This window comes from Myxocyprinus asiaticus, chromosome 32, assembly GCF_019703515.2.
Source record: "Myxocyprinus asiaticus isolate MX2 ecotype Aquarium Trade chromosome 32, UBuf_Myxa_2, whole genome shotgun sequence".
NCBI classification, from domain to species: Eukaryota; Metazoa; Chordata; class Actinopteri; order Cypriniformes; family Catostomidae; genus Myxocyprinus; species Myxocyprinus asiaticus.
Genome location: NC_059375.1, coordinates 712004 through 735000, shown reverse-complemented (window position 1 = coordinate 735000; position 22997 = coordinate 712004). Strand labels below are relative to the sequence as shown.

The 22997-nt window shown below is 45.7% G+C and overlaps 1 protein-coding gene across 2 annotated transcripts in view; it reads right to left on the bottom strand.

The window, feature by feature from the left end:
- The window catches only part of LOC127423478 (retinoic acid receptor alpha-A), a 425939-nt gene that overhangs the window by 159367 nt on the left and 243575 nt on the right, over positions 1-22997 (bottom strand). The window lies entirely within an intron of this gene.

The following is a 22997-nucleotide window of genomic DNA, read 5'->3' as shown; positions in this document are numbered from 1 at the left end:
TTCGCTGTACTATTGGAAGAATTTTGCAAAGTCAGCTACTTCTGGGAAGCTTCACTACTGTGCCAAGTTTTCTCCATTTGGAGATAATGGCTCTCACTGTGATTCTCTGGAGTCCTGGAGCCTTTGAAATAGCTTTCTAACCCTTCCCAGACTGATTTATTTCATTCACCTTTTTCCTCATCATTTCTGGAACTTCTTTCGACCTTGGCATAGTGTGCTACTGGGTAAGACCTTTTAGCCAACTTCATGCTGCTGAAAAAGTTATATTTAGGTGTTGATTTGATTGAATAGGGCTGGCAGTAATCAGGCCTGGGTGTGTCTAATTCAGCTGAACCCCATTATGAATGCAATTTCATAGATTTGGGGATTAAGTAACTAAATAATTTTTCACACAGGCCAAGTTGGTATTGGATATCTATTTTCTTCAATAAATAACATTATCGTTTAAAAACTATATGAGCAGGAAGTGGGAAAAAGGTACTGACCATGACATTATCTGATTTATTCAGGATTATAATTTTTTTTTATGGAAAATATAATTACAATTCCCTATCTGTCACTCACTAGGGTGTCACTCTTGGGATCCCGAGACACCTCTGGTCTTTGATAAAAGGCCAATGAAAATTGGCGAGTGGTATTTGCATGCCACTCCCCCAGACATACGGGTATAAAAGGAGCTTGCGTGCAACCACTCATTCAGATTTTCTCTTCGGAGCCGAATGGTCGATGTTTACTGAGCTGACTGTTCATTCACCTCTGCTGGATCTGATGGCGCATTTCAGCGACTTCTCACTCCTCTGCACTGGTGCACTGCAGAGAATGCCCCTGGGCACATTGGCCGTCTTTCATGTCTGGGCGTGACCCACATGGAGACAACGTTCGTGGATGGATCATGTACTCACTGCGAGAACATGACTATGGCAACGTTGCGATCGCGGCTTGGTTTCGTAAGAGCGCCGCCACCTAATGCGGATGACCAAAGCTCCCGTCCAAGGCCTGTAGGTTCACGTCGTCCCTGACAGCCAAAGCCTACAGTGCTGCTGGACAAGCCACCTCTGCCCTGCACGTCATGGCTCTCCTGCAGGTCCACCAAGCCAAGGCGCTAAAAGAACTGCACGAGGGTAGTTCCGCCCCAGATTTGATGCAGGAACTGCGCTTGGTGACCGACCTCGCTCTCCGGGTGATGAAGGTCACGGCGCGGGCGATGTCCACCTTAGTGGTCCAGGAGCGCCACCTTTGGCTCAACCTGGTCAAGATGGGTTAGGCTGACAAGGCACGGTTCCTTGCTGCCCCAATCTCCCAGTTTGGCCTATTCGGCGACACCATTGAGGACTTTGCCCAGCAGTTCTCGACGGTGAAGCAGCAGAAGGAGGCTATCTGGCATATCCTGCCCCGGCGCGGCTCAAGATCCCGCACCCCGCCTGCTCGTTGCCAAGGGCGTCCCCCTGCGGTGACTGCACTGGCTCCGCCACAGCCCGCCCCTTCGGTCTGGCCCTGGCGTGGAGCCCACCGCAGGAAGCAGATGCCACCCGTCTCACAGCCGGCCGCCAAGAACCCACGGAAGGCTTCGAAGCGCCCCTGAGATGGGCGACCCAGCGATGACGAAACCCACCTTGGAGCTGGTAAACAGACCACTCCATCCCCTGGTGGAGGGCTGGGAGGAGAATCTTTTGTTGCTTTTTCATTTAATTTCGCCGCATGCCCAACTGGCTGCAGTTCCCAACAGTTCAGCAAAAAAGCGGTTTCCTTGTTCCCTGGGTCACATAACCGGTGTGCACGGCCGTCATCACAACCACCGTCCACCTTTTTATCCTTGCAGGATTGGTGCTCCAGCGGTGTCTCCCTGCCCCTGCGCACCCAGCTGTGGCACAGATCTGCCCCTGATGTGACAGTCTCCACGGGTTGCGAGGACAGGCCTCTCCCTCCCCCATCCCAAGCAGGTAAGTGCTTCGATGTCCCTAGACTCAAAACGGCCACGACATGGTGTGGCACCTCGAGCTCCGCCCCGCCGCGAGGCCCCACCTGCCGGTACGTCCGACGAGATTGTCCCTTTGGTCCCCCTCGCACGGAGCTTGGATGCGTGGCTTGCGCTTTCCAATCCATCGCGATGGCTGATCCTGACCGTCCAACTCGGCTACACGATTCGATTTGCCAGGCGTCCGCCCAGGTTCAGCGGTATCCACTTCACCTTGGTGAATGAAGAAAACGCTGCTATCTTGCGTGCAGAGATCGCCATCCTCCTACAGAAGGGGCCGAGATGAAGAAGGGGTTTTACAGCCCCTACTTCATCATACTGAAAAAAGGCGGTGGGTTGCGGCCAATATTGGACCTGCGAGTACTGAACCGGGCTTTACACAGACTCCCGTTCAAGATGCTGACGCAAAACCGCATTCTGGTGAGCGTCTGAAATCAGGATTTGTTCGCGGCAGTAGACCTGAAGGATGCGTACTTCCATGTCTCGATTCTACCTCGACACAGACCCTTCCTGTGGTTTGCATTTGAGGGTCGGGCATATCACTACAAGGTCCTCCCTTTCGGTCTGTCCTTGTTCCCTCACGTCTTCACGAAGGTCGCAAAGGCAGCTCTTGCCCCGTTAAGCTGTGCTCCCATTGTATGTCACAACTCGCCCACCGTCTCCTCCTCTGGAGTCAGCAGCACCTCAAGTCACTGCAAGCCACTCACATCCCGGGCGACCTCAATACTGCAACGGACGCACTGTCACGGCAGGTTACCCCCAGGGGAGAGTGGAGACTCCACCCTCAGGTGGTCCAGCTGATCTGGAGTCGATTCGGACAGGCACAGGTAGACCTGTTCACCTCCCAAGAATCCTCCCACTGCTCACTCTGGTACGCCCTGACCGAGGCACCTCTCTGTATAGACGTGCTGGCACACAGCTGGCCCCCAGGACTGTGCAAATATGCATTTCCCCCAGTGAGCCTACTTGCAAAGACCCTGTGCAAGGTCTGGGAGGATGAGGAGCAAGTCATCCTGGTAGCACCCTACTGGCCCACCCAGATGTGGTTCTCGGACCTCACGCTCCTCTTGACAGCCCCCCCCCCCCCGAATTCCCCTGAGGAAGGACCTTCTTTATCAGGGACAGGGCACCATCTGGCACCCACGACCAGACCTCTGGAATCTCCATGTCTGGCCCCTGGACAGGATGCAGAAGACCTAAGCGGTCTGCCACCCCCGGTGGTAGACATGATCACTCAGGCTAGGGCCCACTCTATGAGGTGCCTGTATGCCTTTAAATGGCATCTGTTCACTAAGTGGTGTTCTTCCCAACGGGAAGACCCCCCAGAGATCCACAGTCAGATCGATGCTTTCCTTCCTGCAGGAGAGGTTGGAAGAGTGGCTGTCCCCTTCCACCTTGAAGGTGTACGTAGCCGCAATAGCAGCACACCATGACACAGTGGACGGTAAGTCCTTAGGGAAGCACAACCTGATCATCAGGTTCCTGAGAGGTGCCAGGAGGCTGAATTCCTCCAGACCACGCCTCATTCCCTCATGGGACCTCTCTGTAGTTCTTCAGGGTCTACAGAGAGCCCCCTTTGAGCCTTTGCAGTCAGCTGAGCTTAAGGCACTCTCCTTGAAGACTGCCCTCCTGACTGCGCTCACTTCCATCAAGAGGGTAGGAGAACTGCAAGCGTTCTCTGTCAGCAAAACGTGCCTGGAGTTCGGTCCGGGCTACTCTCACGTGATCCTGAGACCCCGACAGGGCTATGTGCCCAAGGTTCCCACCACCCCTTTTAGGGACCAAGTGGTGAACCTGCGAGCGCTGCCCCAGGAGGAGGCAGACCCAGCCCTGACGTTGCGGTGTCCAGTGTGCGCTTTATGCATCTATTTGGATCGCACGCAGAGCTTTAGAATCTCTGAGCAGCTCTTCGTCTGCTTTGGTGGACAGTGGAAAGGAAGCGCTGTCTCCAAGCAGAGGATCGCCTACTGGCTCATTGACGCCATAACTATGGCATATCATGCCCAGGACGTGCTGCCCCCGGTAGGGCTATGAGCCCATTCTACCAGGGGTGTAGCGGCCTCCCTGGAAAGGGGCACCTCTCTAACAGACATTTGCAGAGCAGCGGGCTGGACAACACCCAACACCTTTGCGAGGTTCTACAACCTCTGGGTGGAACCGGTTTCATCCCGTGTAGTGGCACGCAATACAAGCAGGTATGTCCGGGATAGCCGGCCGGGTGTATCGCTTGCACATAGTGCCTTTCACCTCCCCTGAGCTGAAGACGTGCGCCATTAACTCCCAGTAGTGTTCACAAACTGTGTTCCCTGGTTGACTCCCCCCGAGTTTTCGGAGAGACTCGCTGCCGGCCCAGTACATGTGCTAACTAAGCCCTGTACTGGGGTAGGTGCTTCGCATGTGGCGGTTCCCCGTAGGTAACCCCATGCGATGTATATCTTCCGCTAATTCCTTTCCCTGTTGGCAAACTGCGTCTTCCTTGGGCAAGGCCCCTCTCCCCCAATCTCCATGTTTGTAGTAACTCCTCCCCCGTTGGGTAGGACCTTCCATGAGACTTCTCCACATGACATTCTTCCGACATAGCTCGGCAAGACCATGTGACGTATTTCCACTTAAATACCCCCCTTTCTCTGGGCGAGGTGTGGTCTCCATGGTGTCCTCCACTTGGTACCTGGTCAGCCTAGTCGTAAAATCCCCCTTTTTTTAGGGAGTGGGAAAAAAAAGAAGGGGAAAAGAGGCCATGACTGGGCTAGCCTGTCTCTATCTTTTGGGTAGTCGACTTGTCCCAAAGGGCTGTTCAACACTCATAACAGTGTTGGGGGAGGTTACGTGCCGGCCTGGTTTGCTGCCTACGAGGCACACAGTGGTCTGCCTGTCACACACCGCCAGTTCATGTAACACAGTTCAGCCAGTTGCGGCTTTTTGTATAGGTACCCCTGGTGTCACTACATCGACACAACATTGAGTGAGTGACAGATAGGGAACATCCTGGTTTCTTGCATAACCTCCGTTCCCTGATGGAGGAAACGAGACGTTGTGTCCCTCCTGCCACAACACTGAACTACCCGCTGAAATAGCCGGACCTTGTCTCGGCTCCTCAGCATAAAACCTGAATGAGTGGTTGCACGCCAGCTCCTTTTATACCCATATGTCTGGGGGAGTGACATGCAAATACCACACGCCAATTTTCATTGGCCTTTTATCAAAGACCAGAGGTGTCTCGGGCTCCCAAGAGTGACCCCCTAGTGTCACTACATCGACACAATGTCTCGTTCCCTCCATCAGGGAATGGAGGTTATGCAAGTAACCAGGACGTTTTATTTTATGTATTGTTTGATAGCTTACAGATATCAACCTTTCACTTGATATTTATATTTATTAATTTGTTAAAATGTCTTTGTTTAAAGCTATAGCTAGGTAAGTACACACACACACACACACACACACACACACACACACACAAGCACGCTAATCTAATATGTAGGTCAGTTTGACTAATAATGTCTTTGTTTCTCTTGGTGTCCACTTCATCATTCTTTGAAACACTTTATTGAAACAGTGAAATGTCAAACAGAATTTAAAAAAATGCTTTCAACTGTCTGTATACACAATGACACACAGTGCTTTTGACCTAAACTTTTGTGTTGTCTCACAGATCACATATTGTATTCCTTTGAAAAGGTCAATGTTTGTGATAGAGGTGGGAAATATAATCACACACACACACACACACACACACACACACACACACACACACACACACACATGCACATGTTGGTGCAGCTATCATTATGAGGACTCTCCATAGACATAATTTTTATACTGTTCAAAATATAGATTCTGTCCCCTAACCCTACCCCTAAACCTAACCCTCACAAAAAACTTTCTGCATTTTTACATTTTCAATAAAGCATAATTTAGTATGTTTTTTAAGCAATTTAAATTATGGGGACACTAGAAATGTCCTCATAAACCACATTTATAGCATAATACCCTTGTAATTACCAGTTTATAACCTAAAAAAAGTCCTCGTAAACCACTTAAACCTGCCCACACACACACACATACACACACAAACACACACATACACATTCACACAAACACACACAAAATTGTTTTTATATCATTGTGGGAACTCTACATAGACTTACATGCATTTTATGGATTTTATACAGATCTAACGATAATTTCTATCCCCTACCCCTAACCTTCACAGAAACCTTTTTGCATTTTTACATTTAAAAAAAAAAAAAACAAAAAAAAAAAAAAAGAAAAAACATTGTTTAGTATGTTTAATAAGACATTTCCCTCATGGGAACCACTGGCTGGTGTGTCCATGTTTAAACTACATTGTGGGGACCAAATGTCCCCACAAGGATAGTAAAACCTTTGATCACCTAGTTTGAGGAGACATTTGTTCCCCACAATGTAGTATAAACATGTACACATACATACACAAACACACACACACACACACACACACACTAACAGGACAAGGTACAGGGTGTCAAATGCTCTCTGATATTTACCCCTCTAACCCTTTGTGTGTGTGTGTGTGTGTGTGAGTTCAAACATTTTGGGTTAGTGTAGCTATTGACACAGCTGGAAGAATGGAAAATATTGCTTAACATGAAATCTTAGGAAATATGTGAGGTGAAAATGGGGAGAGAAAAGAGGATAGAGCAAACAAAGATAAAGAAGAAACTCTATCTCTTTCTTTCAAACACACACTTTGTTTTAATTTGCTATAAATGACTCTGACCTCCACCAGAAGTTTATATTTTAAGTTTATATTTTATCATTTAGTTTACAAACTTTAACCCAAACAATAATTGCTAACTATATTTGACATTTTCTGGAGAAAATGCGAGTGGTGCTTGCCCCTGCAAAACTCACATGACAACGTTAGGGTGTTCTGGGTGGTTGCTAGGAGGTTGATCACTTACCCAAGTGACAAAATCCTACCCTCAAGTTTATATGATATTCTGGAATATTCTTTAAATGGCTCAGTTCTCTTCTTCATTGTACATCTTTGGGTTTGTACTCCTTTTTTATTGTCCGCCAGGCACAAATTGTAAGTTTGATCACAGAAAAGTAACAGCACACCTCGCTTCAACAAGCTGCATTATTTGAGATTTAAGTCATGTCTGTGGCACAAATGATGCAGGACATGTTACACACCAAAGTTTAAAATTGGTGGTTAGAAGTTTGTTCAAATCACTAACCCTTACTATGAGCAATAAAATAGTGATGCTTGCCTTGCCAAAAAAGGACACACCAAAGCAACATGTCCTTGATAGTGATAGTTTAGTGCTATGATCTTGTTCTATATGTTCAACCTCCTCCACATACAAATATTAAAACAAATATTGCATTCCTCTAGTCACTAGTCATTCTGACTATATATGAGATTAAAGAAAAAATCTGCATTCACACAAAAACACACCATAAATTCAGCAGCACTGGACTGAATTCAACACCTCTGGACATAATTCGGCAGCACTGGACCAAGGTTATTATCGTAAACTAAAACGAAGATGAAAGCTGATACTAATTTTAATAAAACATTTTCATAAACTGAAATTATTATTATTTTTTTTTACATAATTGGAAAAACTGAAACTAAACTAAAATAAAAATTCATGGCTCTGAAACTAACTGCAATAAAATAAAATAAATAATCTTGAATAAGATTTAGTTTTCCTTTTTGTTGCGGTATGTTTTTAAACCCGCCATTTCCATAACATGAAGATGCCACTAGACGGCGATAATAGATGGCCTATTACCTCATTGCACCAGCAATAGAGTGAGAATTGCTACCATCATGAAGAGAGGCAAAGCAGGTAGATAACAGTCTTTTCAGTCATTCTGTCTTACCCTGTCAATCTGTGATTTGTTTTACATTTAATTTGGAACTCGTAAAGAGTTTAGTTTGAAGTTCAGAAGTCTGGGACAAGTGGATTTTTGAAGGGGCAAGTAAAAGAGAAAAGTAGCCTGAATGTCAATAACGAACAAATAAACGGCTATATTTGTGATATAGCTAAGACCTTATTATTACAAAGTTCTTATTCTGCTGTTGAAAATAATCCAGAACGCGTAATTTTGGCTTGGTGCCTGAAAGATCAAATAGATTTCTAAATTCTGCCAAAATGCCTGTCTTGGTGTGGTATTCATGTTAACACAGAGAGTGATGTCTAAAGTGAACGTAAACAGTGGGCGAAAAGAAGGTTTGTATCAATATATCGGATATAAGTGTTAATGTAACCTAATAGACCTGCTGCTGTCTGTGTGTTGTTAATATTGATCAAACAACCATAATAAGAAAATGAGAAAACCGCCCACTGTTCATGGCTGGATAACTTTATTAGCATTATGAATATTAAGTATTAATGTAATATACTGTACATTATACAGTGAAGACCATTAGTAGTTTTATACAGCAATTCATTCTGAATATTTACTTGAATACTTGATATTGCTGTTAAAAACACTTAAAGTACTGTTTTCTTAATTTTGTAATTTTTGTTCTATTACTTATAATTTAATTATATTCATTGCTGTATTGTTATTTTATTACTGACAGTTTAGTAGTCTTGAATATTTACATGAGTACAAATCTTACATAACAAATTAGTTAGTGTTATTATTTGTTGTGATAATCTGGTATCGAGAATCGTCAAATTTCACTAACAACTACAGAAATATTGGTATTGTAACAATATACATATTGTGCATGGTAAATCTTGCTGCAATAACATGAAAAGTAGATCTCATTCCATAGACGTGTGAGCACCCTGCTGTAAATGATGGAGATGGAGGCTTTTCTTTATTTGACTGCTGTACGTAAAATAATATAACTACCTCCCCAACCAGCACAGTTTAAATATCTGTCCTGGATAATCGAGTTGATTGAATAGGTGTACTTTTAGCAGGGCTATTTCTTTAATTTATTTCTTTTTTTTTTCTCCCCTTTTCTCTCCAATTCAGCATGCCCAATTCCCAATGTGCTCTAAGTCCTTGTGGTGGCATAGTGACTCGCCTCAATCCGGGTGGCGGAGGACAAATCTCAGTTGGCTCTGCATCTGAGACCGTCAATCCGTGCATTTTATCACGTGGCTTGTTGAGCACGTTACCGCGGAGACCTAGCGCGTGTTGAGGCTTCACGCTATTCTCCATGGCATCCACGCACAACTCACCACGTGCCCCACCGAAAGCGAGAACCACATCATAGTGTCACGAGGAGGTTACCCCATGTGACTCTACCCACCCTAGCAACCGGGCCAATTGGTTGCTTAGGAAGCCTTACTGGAGTCACTCAGCACACCCTGGATTCAAACTTGCGACTCCGGGGATGGTAGTCAGTGTCTTTACTTGCTGAGCTACCCAGGCCCCCTACAGCAGGGCCATTTCTAAGCATATGGGGGCCCTAATGTTATTTATAAATTGGACATTGGGGAGTCCAGCTATATGACCCTCATTACACAAATACCTGTATTCCACATTCTCCAATTATCTCTTAACCCTTAAACGCATACCTCAGGTCTTTAGAGACCCAGGACCTCATTCCACCCCCTGTACCTCATACATTTTTTGTAATTGTGCCCACACCTCTCTAGTATTCCTCAATCTATCTCGTATAAATAGAGTGACACAAAAAATAGCACAAAAAAACAAACAAAAAAACAAAAAACAAAACAAACAAAAAAAAAAACAATTATATTTGTTTACACCCTTGGTAAAAATCTCATTGTTACATAAATATTTTCTCCAAAACACATTGGCCATAATTACTGGCACCCTTTTATTCAATACTTTTTGCAAACTCCCTTTGCCAAGATAACAGCTCTGAGTCTTCTCTTATAATGCCTAATGAGAACACCTGGCAAGGGATCTGAGACCATTCCTCCATACAGAATCTCTACAGATCCTTCAAATCCTGAGGTCTATGTTGGTGGACTGTCCTCTTCAGTTCAACCCACAAATTTTCTATGGGGTTCAGGTCAGGGACTGGAATGTCCATGGCAGAACCTTAATTGTAAGGTCAATGAACCATTTTTGTGTTGATTTTGATGTTTGCTTTGGATCATTGTCCTGCTGGAAGATCCAACCAGGGCCTATTGTAAGCTTTCTGGCAGAGGTAGCCAGGTTTTGATTTTTTATCTGTTGATATTTGATAGAGTCCGTGATGCCATGTATCCGAACAAGATCCATGACCTGTGTGCGCCAAACCCATCTCTGGTGTTTGCTGCCAAAAAGCTCTATTTTTGTTTCATCTGACCATAGAACCCGGTCCCATCTGAAGTTCCAGTAGTGTCTGGTAAACAGAAGGTGCTTGAGTTTGTTGTTGGATGAGAGCAGAGGCTTTTTTTCTTGAAACCCTCTCAAACATCTTGTGGTGATGTAGGTGATGTCTGATATATCTTTTTAGACTTTCTGCAATTCTCCAGCTGTGATCCTTGGAGATTCTTTGGCCATTTGAAACATTCTCCTCACTGTGCATGGAGACAATATAGACACACAACTTTTTCCAGGCCGATTCTGAAGATCTCCAGTTGATTGGAATTTGTTAATTATTGCCCTGATGGTGGAAATGGGAAATTTCAATGCTTTGACTATTTTCTTATGGCCACTTCCCATTTTGTGACCTCAACAACCTTTTGCTGCTCATCAGAACTATATTCCTTAGTCTAACCTATTGTAATTGACAATAGGTTGGGCAGTGGTGGCTCAGCAGTTAAGGCTCTGGGTTACTAATCAGAAGGTCAGCAGTTCAAGCCCCAGCACTGCCAAGATGCCACTGTTGGGCCCTTGAGCAAGGCCCTTGACCCTATCTGCTCCAGGGGCACTGTATCATGGCTGACCCTGCACTCTGACCCCAGCTTAGCTGGGATATGTGGAAAAAAAAGAATTTCACTGTATATGAGCAAATGCATATGTGTAATAAATAAATATAATTAAAAAAAATTAAAATTAAAAATTAAACTAAGAGAATTTGGCCTGTGTTACCTCATATTTATACCAATGTGAAACAGAACGTCATGGCTGAACAATTTCACATTCCTAGTCAAACAGGTGCACTAAAAAATTTAAAATATGAATGGGAATATACTTCAGATATATTTTACTCTATATATTTTCAGATATAAGAATTTCTAGGGGTGCCAATAATTGTGGCCAACATGTTATGGATAAAAATATTAAATATGAGATATTTCCTCTCTTTCAAGTGTTTTACTTCAGTTAAAGGTTAGATTTTTGTGAATGAAAGCTCAAAAGGATAAACAATGCAGATTTTTTTCACAGCCTTCTTTGCTCATATTTACCAAGGGTGCCAATATTTTTGGCCACCACTTTAAGTACCAAAAGAGTTTAGGGTCTCTAGAGACCCGAGGTATGTAAGAGTGTTGTTTTTTTTTTTTTTTACTTCCATAAATTATATATTTTTTATAATTATTTAATATCTATTTAAGTTTACTACCACAGGATATATATTTCTTTGTGAATTACAATAGAAATTATTACTATATTCATACAAATACTATATCATGTTGACATTCTGTGCAACAATGAACTATCAACAATGGTGAATTATCAGTATTTTATTTGCATATAAACATACATAATGTTGGGCCTCATGTACTCAGATAGGAGACAAAGGCAGGCCTACATACAGTCATAAAGCCTGGCTGCGGCCTGTAGGAACTCAAAGCCTGATAACACAAATGGTGCCAAATCAAACAAAGGGAGTCCAAAACAGACTACAGATCCCATCAAGCCCTGCTCACTTTACACCTAGGTGTGAAAATCTGAGGGATCGAACTCTCAACTCCTATTGGATGAAACACATGACAGAACGCATACCTCAACCATGATGTCATCGAGTGTATAAAACCCCAGAGATTCCTCCTAAGCTTTGCTTCCAGCGACAGTATGCGCCACGTCTAGTTGCAGCCCTGCTGCTCCCAGGTGTAGCCTCATTGCCCAAGGAAGTAACGTACGTACCTGAACTTTGGCCATAAAATCTCCATCTCGCTGGGCGAGCCGAGCAATCCATGTCTCACCCTTTTGCCTGCAGAAGTGAAGAAAAAAGATTTCTCTTCCTTCTTCAACTGAGTCGACTTTGCTGATTTCTTCGCCAACCCGCCGAGAATCAGCCACCGTACTGCCCGCCGACAGAGCAAGGAAATGGCCTCCCGTCATCACCTGAGCTTCGAGGAACCCAGTCGGAGTCAAATGACGGATGAACACACATTCTATCTGCGTCCTCACGTGACTCAAGTAAGAGGTTTATGTCTGGACAGAGATAGATTATTATAGTGTACTATTCTTGTGTATCAAGGATATTGCTTGTACAGTTTACAGACCGCCGAGTCCGCTCATTGCTGCTAATAATACTCAAGGTATTATTGTAACTTACTGTTACCACGAATGAGATTTGCTGTGTTGTCGTCCAACCACGTTGGGCTGTTTGTGCATTTCCGCCATCGCGGGTGAGACCGGCACACTGAGTTTATCCATTAAAGAACCAACAGCCACGGTGGACGGATTACGAGCTTCACCGCGTCTCTGAGTGATCAAACTAACAGTTGCCTTCTCTCCCACGATCGCTAAAACTGGCTTCGGTGCCGTCACTCTGTTCTCTCTCTCTCTCTTGTACTAACCGCACACACACACGACCCCTCACAAACATACCCGCACACACATTTGGCGAGCAGATAACTTGGTGATAGAGCCCAGCTTTGTCCCTAAGTTATCGTGCCAGTGGAGACACGCATTAAATGGGCAGACGCCATTAACCTGTCTCTCCACCCACATTCACGGCTACATTCTCTGTCCGGAAACCTCGTGTGACGTACTCTCCACAAGAGCCACGTCCACCATTTTGTGCCCTCCTTCTCTCCTTACACACACACACACACATACAACCATTTACACACACACACACCTCCTCTCATGTATTATAGGCTTATTTGTTACCATATCTAATCATGTTAGTGTTTAGTTTGTAGTTGGAAGTCGGATGTTTATCGACTGCATTGTATTGATTATTAATTGATATTACTGCATTAATAAACTTTGTTATACTTAAAAGATAAGTGTTTTGGTATTGCTCTGCATGCACCTGTGCCAAGGGCTGGCAGGGGATGTCAGTGCTCAGTTTCAAGCCTTCATTGTTTTCCTTTTGAATGTCGATGTTCTCCAAACGTCGGCTTTCCTAAGAGAACAATCCTAATATTGAGACTGCAATACTGTCTGGTTATAAGTCCCTGATTCCAGGGTGGTGTCCCAGCAATAGTAATCCTTATTAATATTCTATTGATTTTGATAATTGCTAGTTATCTTTGATGATTGTTGATTTGAAGGATTAATAAGCTAATATTGATTCTAATCAATGTTCTATTGATTTTAATGATTAATTATCATCTTTGATGATTGTTGATTTGAAGAATTAATAAGCTAATGGTGATTCTAATCAATGTTCTATTGATTTTAATAATTAATAATTATCTTTGATAATAATTAATATTCTATTGATTTTGATAATTGATAGTTATCTTTCATGATTGTTGATTTGAAGGATTAATAAGCTAATGTTGATTCTAATCAATGTTCTATTGATTTTAATAATTATTAATTATTGCTAATAACCAAACCTGCTCCTGAACGAAAAGCCCAATATTAATGGTGCCTCATGTGAGGTGTCCTACATGCCGGTTTTGTCAATGTGTATGAATAAGAATCCAAAGTAATAACTTTAATCATTAGTTCAAAATTTGGTTCTGTTTGACGATTGACTTCTCTCACGACTTGCCAAACTTAAGCAAGTGTGGTGTGAAAGTGCTCTTAGAGTGGATTAGGGGTTGGTAAATTTATGATAGTCTGCTCCAAGCCTGCTGTTGTTGTTATTTAACTCCTAATGCTTTCACCTAGATGTTACAGAGAGGTGTCAGGTCACCTAATTAGCATCCACCAAGGAAAGGTCACAGTGAAATTCACACATTTCATAACAGTAATCCTTAAACCACAAGTCGAAGCCTCTCACCTGTGCATTCGTGTCAGCATTATAGCAACTGTAACACAACAAGCTATCAGAGCCACTGTGTCACGAGCATTTTTACTGCCCTGGTAAAATGAGTTGCCAGTCGCCACACGTGGCTGGAGCTGAAGTTCCTCAGAGGTTAGACAATCCAGCACTGCAAGATGTGGTTGCTGCTGTCCTCCATCTCTCCATAGAGGAGAGAGATAACATCAACGGCTACAATGTTAGTCATTGTGATTAAGCATTGCTGGAACTAGTTATGTCAACAACCCGGCATACAATCCCGGACCTTGTGAGCCAAATTTTCCTTCTTCATAACCACAGAACCAACTGCAAACCACAGAGTACCAGGCCCAGCTCACTCAGCTGCAGAACAGCTAACAAAATCTCAGCCTGCGCCAAGAAGTTAGGTGCACCCACGCTGAAAGAGTCTGGGCACAGGAAGATAACGCCTGGATGCAGAAGGTAAATGAAACCCTGTGCAGACAGCTCAAAGCTGCCCAGCTAAGAGCAGAGTCAGATCAGGTAAGTGCAGTTGCTGACCTGGCCACCCAGGAAATTGAGCGCTGCCTTGTTGACTTACCTCATGCTTCATCGTGTGAAAAATTCAAGCTGATATGGAAGACTACGGTGAGGAGTGTTCATGTGTTCATGGAAATGTTCCCGACTGGTACCTGAGACTGCTACTCAGCTCTGTGTAAAGCCCTACCTGAGGAGTATTCGCCATATACCGACGAAGCCTCCACTACCCTAGGCACTTTCACCATTGTGCAGAAGAGGCATGAGCCTCTGTGCGAGTATTACAGATGCCTGAGAACCGCGTACTTCCAAGGACGTAATGCACCAGGTCTGGAGGAGGAATGAGCTTTCAAGTCTCTCTTCCTTCACAACCTCCACGAGACCATGCGATATGACATCATGATGCACTACGGAATGGGCAACCCTACCATGCAGGAAATCAGAAGGTACATGAAACTGGCATGGGAGATGTGCATGCGCCCTGCTCGAGGGCACGAAGTCAACTCCAGAGTCCTGGGGATCCAAGCCTCAGAAAACGCCGACCTAGCGCTTGAAGGCAACGAGATGCCTCGCATTAAGGTGAACATTAGAACAGGACCTCAGGGGTGCTGACCACCTCGCCAGCAGGGTGGGCAACAGAGCCAAGGGGGTGGTGACCAGACACACCCACAGGATCACGCTGGGCCAAAATGGCAAAATGCTCGCCAGCCGAAAGGAATGGTACTGTTCAAACAGAAACCCAAACAAAAAGGTGAATGGGAAGACAACATTTCAAACCCCCCACAGAGGACAAGGTTTGAGACAGGAAATGAAGGGTATAATCAGGAGATGCCTGATGGAGGCAGAAACGCAGCTTAATGTGCTCCGTTGTTCACCAGGGCCACCAAACTCCTCAAAGAAACATGGCGCTGACTCCCCGTCAGCATGACTAGACTATGTACCCCCTCCGGTTAACGCCAAAGTTTACTTTGTAGGTTGGGAACAGGAAGGGAACAAGGGAGGCCAAGTTGCTCCCCAAAACAGTCACTTCTAACACACCACACCCTCCCTATCTGGGCTGTAAGGGCAATGCCCGATGCATATATACATCAGTATTGGTAGGAGGGTGCATCAGCTCCCACGCACTACTCGACACTGGTTCCAAAATAAATCTGATGGGTTCAAACACCTTCACAGAGGTGGCTAGAGCAACGCTCTTCCTTGGCAAACTGTTACAGATTGAGACCTGCAATGTAAGCATCACAAGCTACATGCTAAATGGGTTGTCTATCACAAAATGGGCATGGATCGACAGTACCTTTCAAGGGATGATGCTGGTACACCACGTTTACATATGTCCCATTAATACATAATCACTGTTAATTGGCCAGGACCTACTGGACTGACTGGCTCCGCACATTGATTGCCATTGTGGACACATGTGGGCTCAGGTTGACACACCGAGGCCACTTGGTCCAGAAAACAGTTCGCCAGCTTCAGATGGCAAGTTGCCATCATCCAGGAGTTCAGAGGACCCCTACCAATGATCATGCCTCCTCCAGAGCCTGACCCTGGCTCTGATCCTTCTATGCCACCAGTGAGCCAACAGTCGCCACAGGTTGATAGTCAAAACTCATTTCATGACCACAAGTCTTTCCTTTGTTCATTGAAGAACACAAACTTAACCCTGTACAGCCCCCATAGTGGGAGGCATGCACATCAATGGTATAGCAACACCAGAAGCGCTTGTAGTGCTCTGGTCAGAAAAGACCACTATGAGCCAGGACCTATATGACGACTTGTGTCGACACAGTCTTCCTTCATACTTCATTCAGCAGGGTCACCACAAAGTCTCCTCAAAGCGATTAAAGGTATGCACCCTCTCCGTACAGAATTGGGAAAATGCAGGTCATGCCTTCTCCGTGGGAGCGGACCTTCTTGTCAGACTAAGTGCTCATTTGGATACAGTAAACCAGGTTCTGTGGTCCCAAGACCGGGCTGAAAGGCATTCTTTGACCATTAAGGTAGAACACATGATATGCAGCCAGACCATTCCCCAGTTGTGCCAGGTTGCTAGCGAGGTAGATATGACTATCCCCGCATGAACAGCAGGTGTTCCCATCCGCCTGGTGATCTCTAAAGGATAGAAGATACCTGGCCCACAGGCATTCTTCTAACCCTTGCCCCACTTCTGGGAACTCAATCTGACTGTCTGCGGCAAGCCCCTGCTCCAGTTAAGCCACCGCTCAACCTACTTGTTGGTTCAGAACCTGATGCACGTCCCAATTCAGGTGAAGGCATGGCAACCGCTAGGGATTTTGGTCGATAACTCATTTCATGATTTTGAACTGACACTGCCAGTGATAGGAGAATTACCTCCATCACTAGCCAAGGACGACAACCTGGACAGCGTCATGTCCACTTTTCCAACCATAATGATCATGGTGGCCTGCCATGAAGTGCTACAAGGCAAACCAATCTGCAGTGCTACCCTGGGCACTAGAGGTGACATGGTCTTATACTCTCTTGTGACTCAACCTGGAGACACAACCCCTGGTGATGACAGAACCTGTTCCTCACCAGAGGAACCCTACGTTGGCTTTGAGGCAGAGGTCAATGAGCAGCTTGCCAAAGCAGATGCTTTAATGACAGAGGATCAGAGAAACACGCTTCGGAATCTCTTTCATGATTTCCAGCCAATCTTCTCAAGAGATTCCCATGACTGTGGGGTCACCAACCTCCAAACCGTTCACATTCCCACTGATCCAAATGCGCCACCCACATTTGTACGCCAGTACAAAATCCCCCAGGCTACCTATGAGTCGATCCAAGGGATCCTTTACAAGATTTTGCAAAAGCTAATCATTTGGGAATGCAACTCAACCTACAACTCGCCTATCTGGCCAGTGTTAAAGCCGACCAGCAAGTGGCATCTCACCATTGACTATCGCCCTCTGAATAAGCAGGTACCCCTTTCCCATAGGCCCATGATCCATTTGGACCAAGAACTGGCCAAGGTCAAAGGGGCCCACTTCTTCTCTACTGTGGATGTGGCCAATGGCTTCTGGACAATGAGAGTCAACCCAGCTGACCAGTACAAGCTGGCTTTCTTTTTTGGTAACCGCCTGTACACCTGGAACCATTGTCCATTCAGATATTTGAACTCCCCAGCTGAGTTCAATATCTTCATCCATAAGGCCATGAGTGATGCCACTGCCCACAGTAACCTCATCTACATGGATGACATCCTCATGAGGAACCAGACCTTTGAGGAACACTTGACCGAGATCCGACATGTACTTAACCAACTCCACTGCTGGAGCCAAGCTTGCAAGCTTGGGAGAGTTTGAGCCATCTGCAACATCAAAGCTCTGATAGGTTTTTCAGAACTCAAAAGCTTCCTAGGTGTCTTCAACTACTCCCAACAGTTCATCAAGGACTATGCGGAAATAGCCAGACCCCTCATGGAACTACTCCATAAAGACAAAATATTCGAGTGGGGAGAGCCCCAGGAACAGTCTTTCCTCCAGATGAAAGAAAAGCTCAGCCCTGCGCTCTGCTGGCCTACCCAGACAAGGATAAAAAATTCCACCTCAAGGCAAGCTTCTCATCCCACTGTCTTAGTGCCACCCTGACACAGACAAATGTGTCATCGCCAACGTGAGCTGACCTCTTAGTGTTGTTGAGATGAAGTTCTCTGACTGCGAGAAGGCCCTCCTGGCCACCGTATGGTCTGTGGAACTCTTCCGTAGCTACACTGGGGGTCAGAAGACAGTCACCAACCTGTCACCTTCCTGAACAGCCAATGACTGAGGGAGGGGCGGTTATCCAACAGCCGCATTGCCACTTGGAAGATGGCACTGCAAGGCTATGACTTTGAGGTCAAGTATGCCCATAACCATAAAATGGCCTTGGGCCAGGGCCTGGCTGAATGCCAACACTGTGACTGCGAAGGGCAACCAAGCTCCAGAATCCTTACTTGTCACCACTCCGCTGCTCCTGTCAAATCATCATTACTATGATGAGAATACCTGTGCAGTCCTCCCAAGGGTCTACGTAGATTGCTGTTCATTCCGCCATGAAAGTCAGTCTCGGGCAGGATCCGGTATTGTTTGGTTCAACCACAAAGTCAACAAACCAAACAACTACTGACTGGGCAACAAAACAAGCCAGTATGCGGAGATTGCAACAGTGCTCATCACACTCCAGCAAGCTGCCAAGTTGACTGTTGAGCAACTGACGACTGTTCTAACTCAAACTATGCTCATCATAGTTTTATCTCTCACTTTCCCACATGGAAAGAGAACGGCATGAGGAATGCGAGAAACAAGGAAGTCAAGCATTCGGAACTCTTCCTGGCTTGCGACCGACTTGAGACCAACTTGGGAATGACAGTGTACTGGAAAAAGGTCAAAGGTCATTCCCAAACCTCCGGTCCTGTCAAAGATGGTAATGACGAAGCTCACTGCCTAGCCAAGCTAAGCGCGGAACAGGGCATGGCCTGGGAGTTCCGAGACGAGTGGCTTCCAATTACCCAAAAATGTGCGGTAAAGCAATCACCCATCAGCAGGCAAAAGAAAGGTGAGAAGACCCGCAGACCTGTCCACAGACTGCACCTGGCACGGGGACACGGCAATGCAGATCTGTTCACCATGCAGGAGCAATACCTGGCCATCCAGACCGTCTGGCAGTGGGTAGCAAACCCTGCAACACAAGGGGCCTCTCAAACCCCATTGTGTGAGTTGGAGGAGCTACATGCTCTCCTTCATGACCAGCCATGTCTTAAACATGAGAAAGGCATGTTGGTCTATACCCAAACCAATCTGGGACCAGCTCGCTGGGTTGTCTCAACCAATCATAGGGGGGTGATGCTAGCCCATGCTCATGACTCCCCTGTCACAGGCCACCCTCAAGACCCTCCAGCAAGTCGTTTATTGGCCATCGATGGCCCATGACACCCGTTCCTATGTCAAAGGGTGCATGGTCTGTAGCCTGTTACAGCTGTCCAGACCGCTGGACCGGACCCCACTCCAGAACCGAGGGATCACGTTCCCATGGTCCCACCTCCAGGTGGATTGGTTTGGACCAGTCCCCAAGTCCTAATGAGGTAACAAGTACCTCCTTACAGTTACCTGTGCTTTCACTAAGTTTGCTGGAATGCCTCCCTTCCCCTAACGACACAGCCACAACAACCACAGTCCTGCTGCTGAAACATGTTTACAGGCACTGGGGGCTACACCTCTCTGTTGATTCAGATCGAGGCACCCATTTCACCTCAAGCGTCATGACTACCATGTACGAAATCATAGGTGTGGTAGTCAACTTCCACATCCCATCTCATCCCCAGTCATCTGGACAGGTCGAACGTGCCAACCGCATCATTATCAACATGCTTAAAAAGTATGTTAACAGCAATGGCAGAGATTGGGATGTGATGGCCATTAGATCTACTCCACACTGCTCCACAGGAGACACACAGTTCGAAATGATGACTGGAAGAGAAATTACCCTTCTGCTACACCTTCTGTACTGCCCCGAAGATGGTCGTGCAGGTCTGTCACGTGACATCTTCAGAGCGGTACAGAAGGTGTAGCGAAAGGATAATTTCTCTTCCAGTCATCATTTCGAACCGTGTGTCTCCTGAAGAACTTGGAAGCCAGCGTCAAGGGATCCAAAGCCTACTATGACAGGAAAGTGTCTCACCGTGAGTGCCAAGTAGGTGACAAGGTACTCTATTTCAAGTTCAGCAAACTGGCAGGAATCTCTAAAAAGTTCCTACCAAGTTGGTCAGGCCCCTTCGAGACAGTGGGAAAGCTCTTGCCAGTAGCCTACCACATCAGGGTCTCAAAACCAAGCCAAACACTGGCATACAAATGGGTCCATTCGAATCAGATTAAGCTCTTCAAGCCATTTTCACATAGCTGCCTGCCTCAACCCATCCCGTCGGCATGCACTAACTCCTAGCACCACTCTAAGTGGTGGAAGGATTCCAGCTTACCTGGTCTCCCTAGACCTTGTCGATCAATTCCTTAGATCTGCTACTACCTCTGTTGTGCAACTTTCACAGGTACACCTGGCATATAGTCTTGGCAGTGCAATTCCAATCTATGTAAATCCTCAGAACCTCGGAATAGGATTCACCCATCATAGAAAGGCAGAATATATACTATACAACTAAAGTCTGTATTGAATGTTGGTTTTCGGAGAAGTAACACACACATTCACCTCAAAACACCAGCACTCGCCTACCACAATGAGGACCACTCACTCTACCCTAACCTAAGCATGTGTACCAAGTCAAAGGACATTCATTGGGTTTGTCCAAGCAATCCCTTTGTTAGAAAGGCGACTAACTACCTCTGCGGCCTAAGAGCCGAATCCCCTGAACAAAAGTGTCAAGGTAGCATGTCTGTCAAAGATGAAGGAACAGAGACAAAGGTAGAGCGAGCAGACAATCGCTGGCTTGTTAACACACCAGCCACCGAAGTTCTAATGTCATACGACTGCCATGATACAGCCACAAAATTAACGCTACCAAACCGACGGTGTTCTTAATGGTTCCCCAAGAAGCCACCATGCACATTGACGATATTGTCCTCCATCCTCTCAGCGTCGACAAACATGACGCGGAAATTGAGATCATGGATGCTTTTAGAGGTCACAACCTCACCATTGATGACACCCTTCAACAGCAGCTTCAGTCTGAAGAGACAAATTTAGTGAAGTTCAGTCTCAAACCGACTGGCTTGATCACTATATTTCCTAGTCACATAAGCAGATCATCATCTTACCAAGAACACCCTATCAGTCTGGTTGCCCTCTGGCTCCTCATTGGATGGATCATCACAGCAATTATTGTACATGCCATGTACAGGTACATTTACAAGGATAAGCCTTTTAACCTCTAACCCTCCTTTCCTCTAACATTTTGGTCCTAGTATCCATTGTCAAGTTCTATTATGATTTTGTGTTATGACCAAAGAACAGCAAATGATTGTGTTATGGTTAAAGCTGTGCCTACCTATAACTTGGAATGTTTGTCTTTATGTGTGATGAATGTAGTTTTAGACTTAGCTAGATGTTCTATGCCCAGATGTGCCTCAGTCTCTGCCCAGACGATAAAGCCTCTGTGAACTCTTTGAACTGTATGGACTTTGCAACCATTTTCTTTTCTATTCTATCAGCAAGACACAGATGGCATAACCCACAGGCTACTGTGAACCTACAGGAACTGTTCGGCCCTTTAGTTGCTCTAAAGACGCTGGACAACAACCAACTCTTCAGACCAAAAGGGGGAATGTTGGGCCTCATGTACTCAGATAGGAGACAAAGGCAGGCCTACATACAGTCATAAAGCCTGACTGTGGCCTGTAGGAACACTCAAAGCCTGATAACACAAACAGCGCCAAAATCAAACAAAGTTAGTCCAAAAGAGACTATATCAAGCCTTGCACACTTTACACCTTGGTGTGAAATTCTGAAGTATCAATCTCTCAACTCCTATTGGATGAAATGCACAACAGAACACGTCCCTCAACCATGATGTCATTGAGTGTATAAAACCCCGGAGATTCCTCCTAAGCTTTTCTTCCAGCGACAGTATGCGCCGTGTCTAGTTACAGCCCTGCTACTCCCAGGTGTAGCCTCATTGTCCAAGGAAGTAACATATGTACCTGAACTTTGCCATACAATCTCCATCTCACCGGACGAGCTGAGATTTCTGCGTGTTCCACCGAGCAAGCTAACGGATCCGAAGGAGACTGCCGAGCAATCCGCGTTTCACCCTTTTGCCTGCAGAAGTGAAGAAAGAAGATTTCTCTTCCTTCTTCAACCGAGTCGACTTCTCTGTCATCGATTTCTCTGCCAACCCGCCGAGAATCAGCCGCCGTACCACCTGCTGACAGAGTGAGGAAACGGCCTCCCATCATCACCCGAGCTTCGAGGAACCCAGTCGGAGTCAAACGACGGATGAACACACATTCTTCCCGTGTCCTCATGCGACTGAAGTAAGAGGTTTACATCTGGGCAGAGATAGATTATTATAGTGTGTTATTCTTGTGTATCAAGGCTATTGCTTGTAAAGTTTACAGACCACTAAGTCTGCTCATTGCTGCTAATAATACTCAAGGTATTATTGTAACTCACTGTTACCACGAATGAGATTTGCTGTGTTGTCGTCCAACCACGTTGGGTTGTTTGTGCATTTCCGCCATCGTGGGTGAGACTGGCACACTGAGTTTATCCATTAAAGAACCAACGACTGCGGCGGACGGATTACGAACCGTTCACCGTGTCTCTGAGTGATAAAACTAATGGTTGCCTTCTCTCCCACGATCGCTAAAACTGGCTTCGGTGCCGTCACTCTGTTCTCTCTCTCTCTTGCACTAACTGCACACACACACGACCCCTCACAAACATACACACACACACATTTGGCGAGCAGATAACTTGGCGATAGAGCCCAGCTTTGTCCCTAAGTTATCGTAC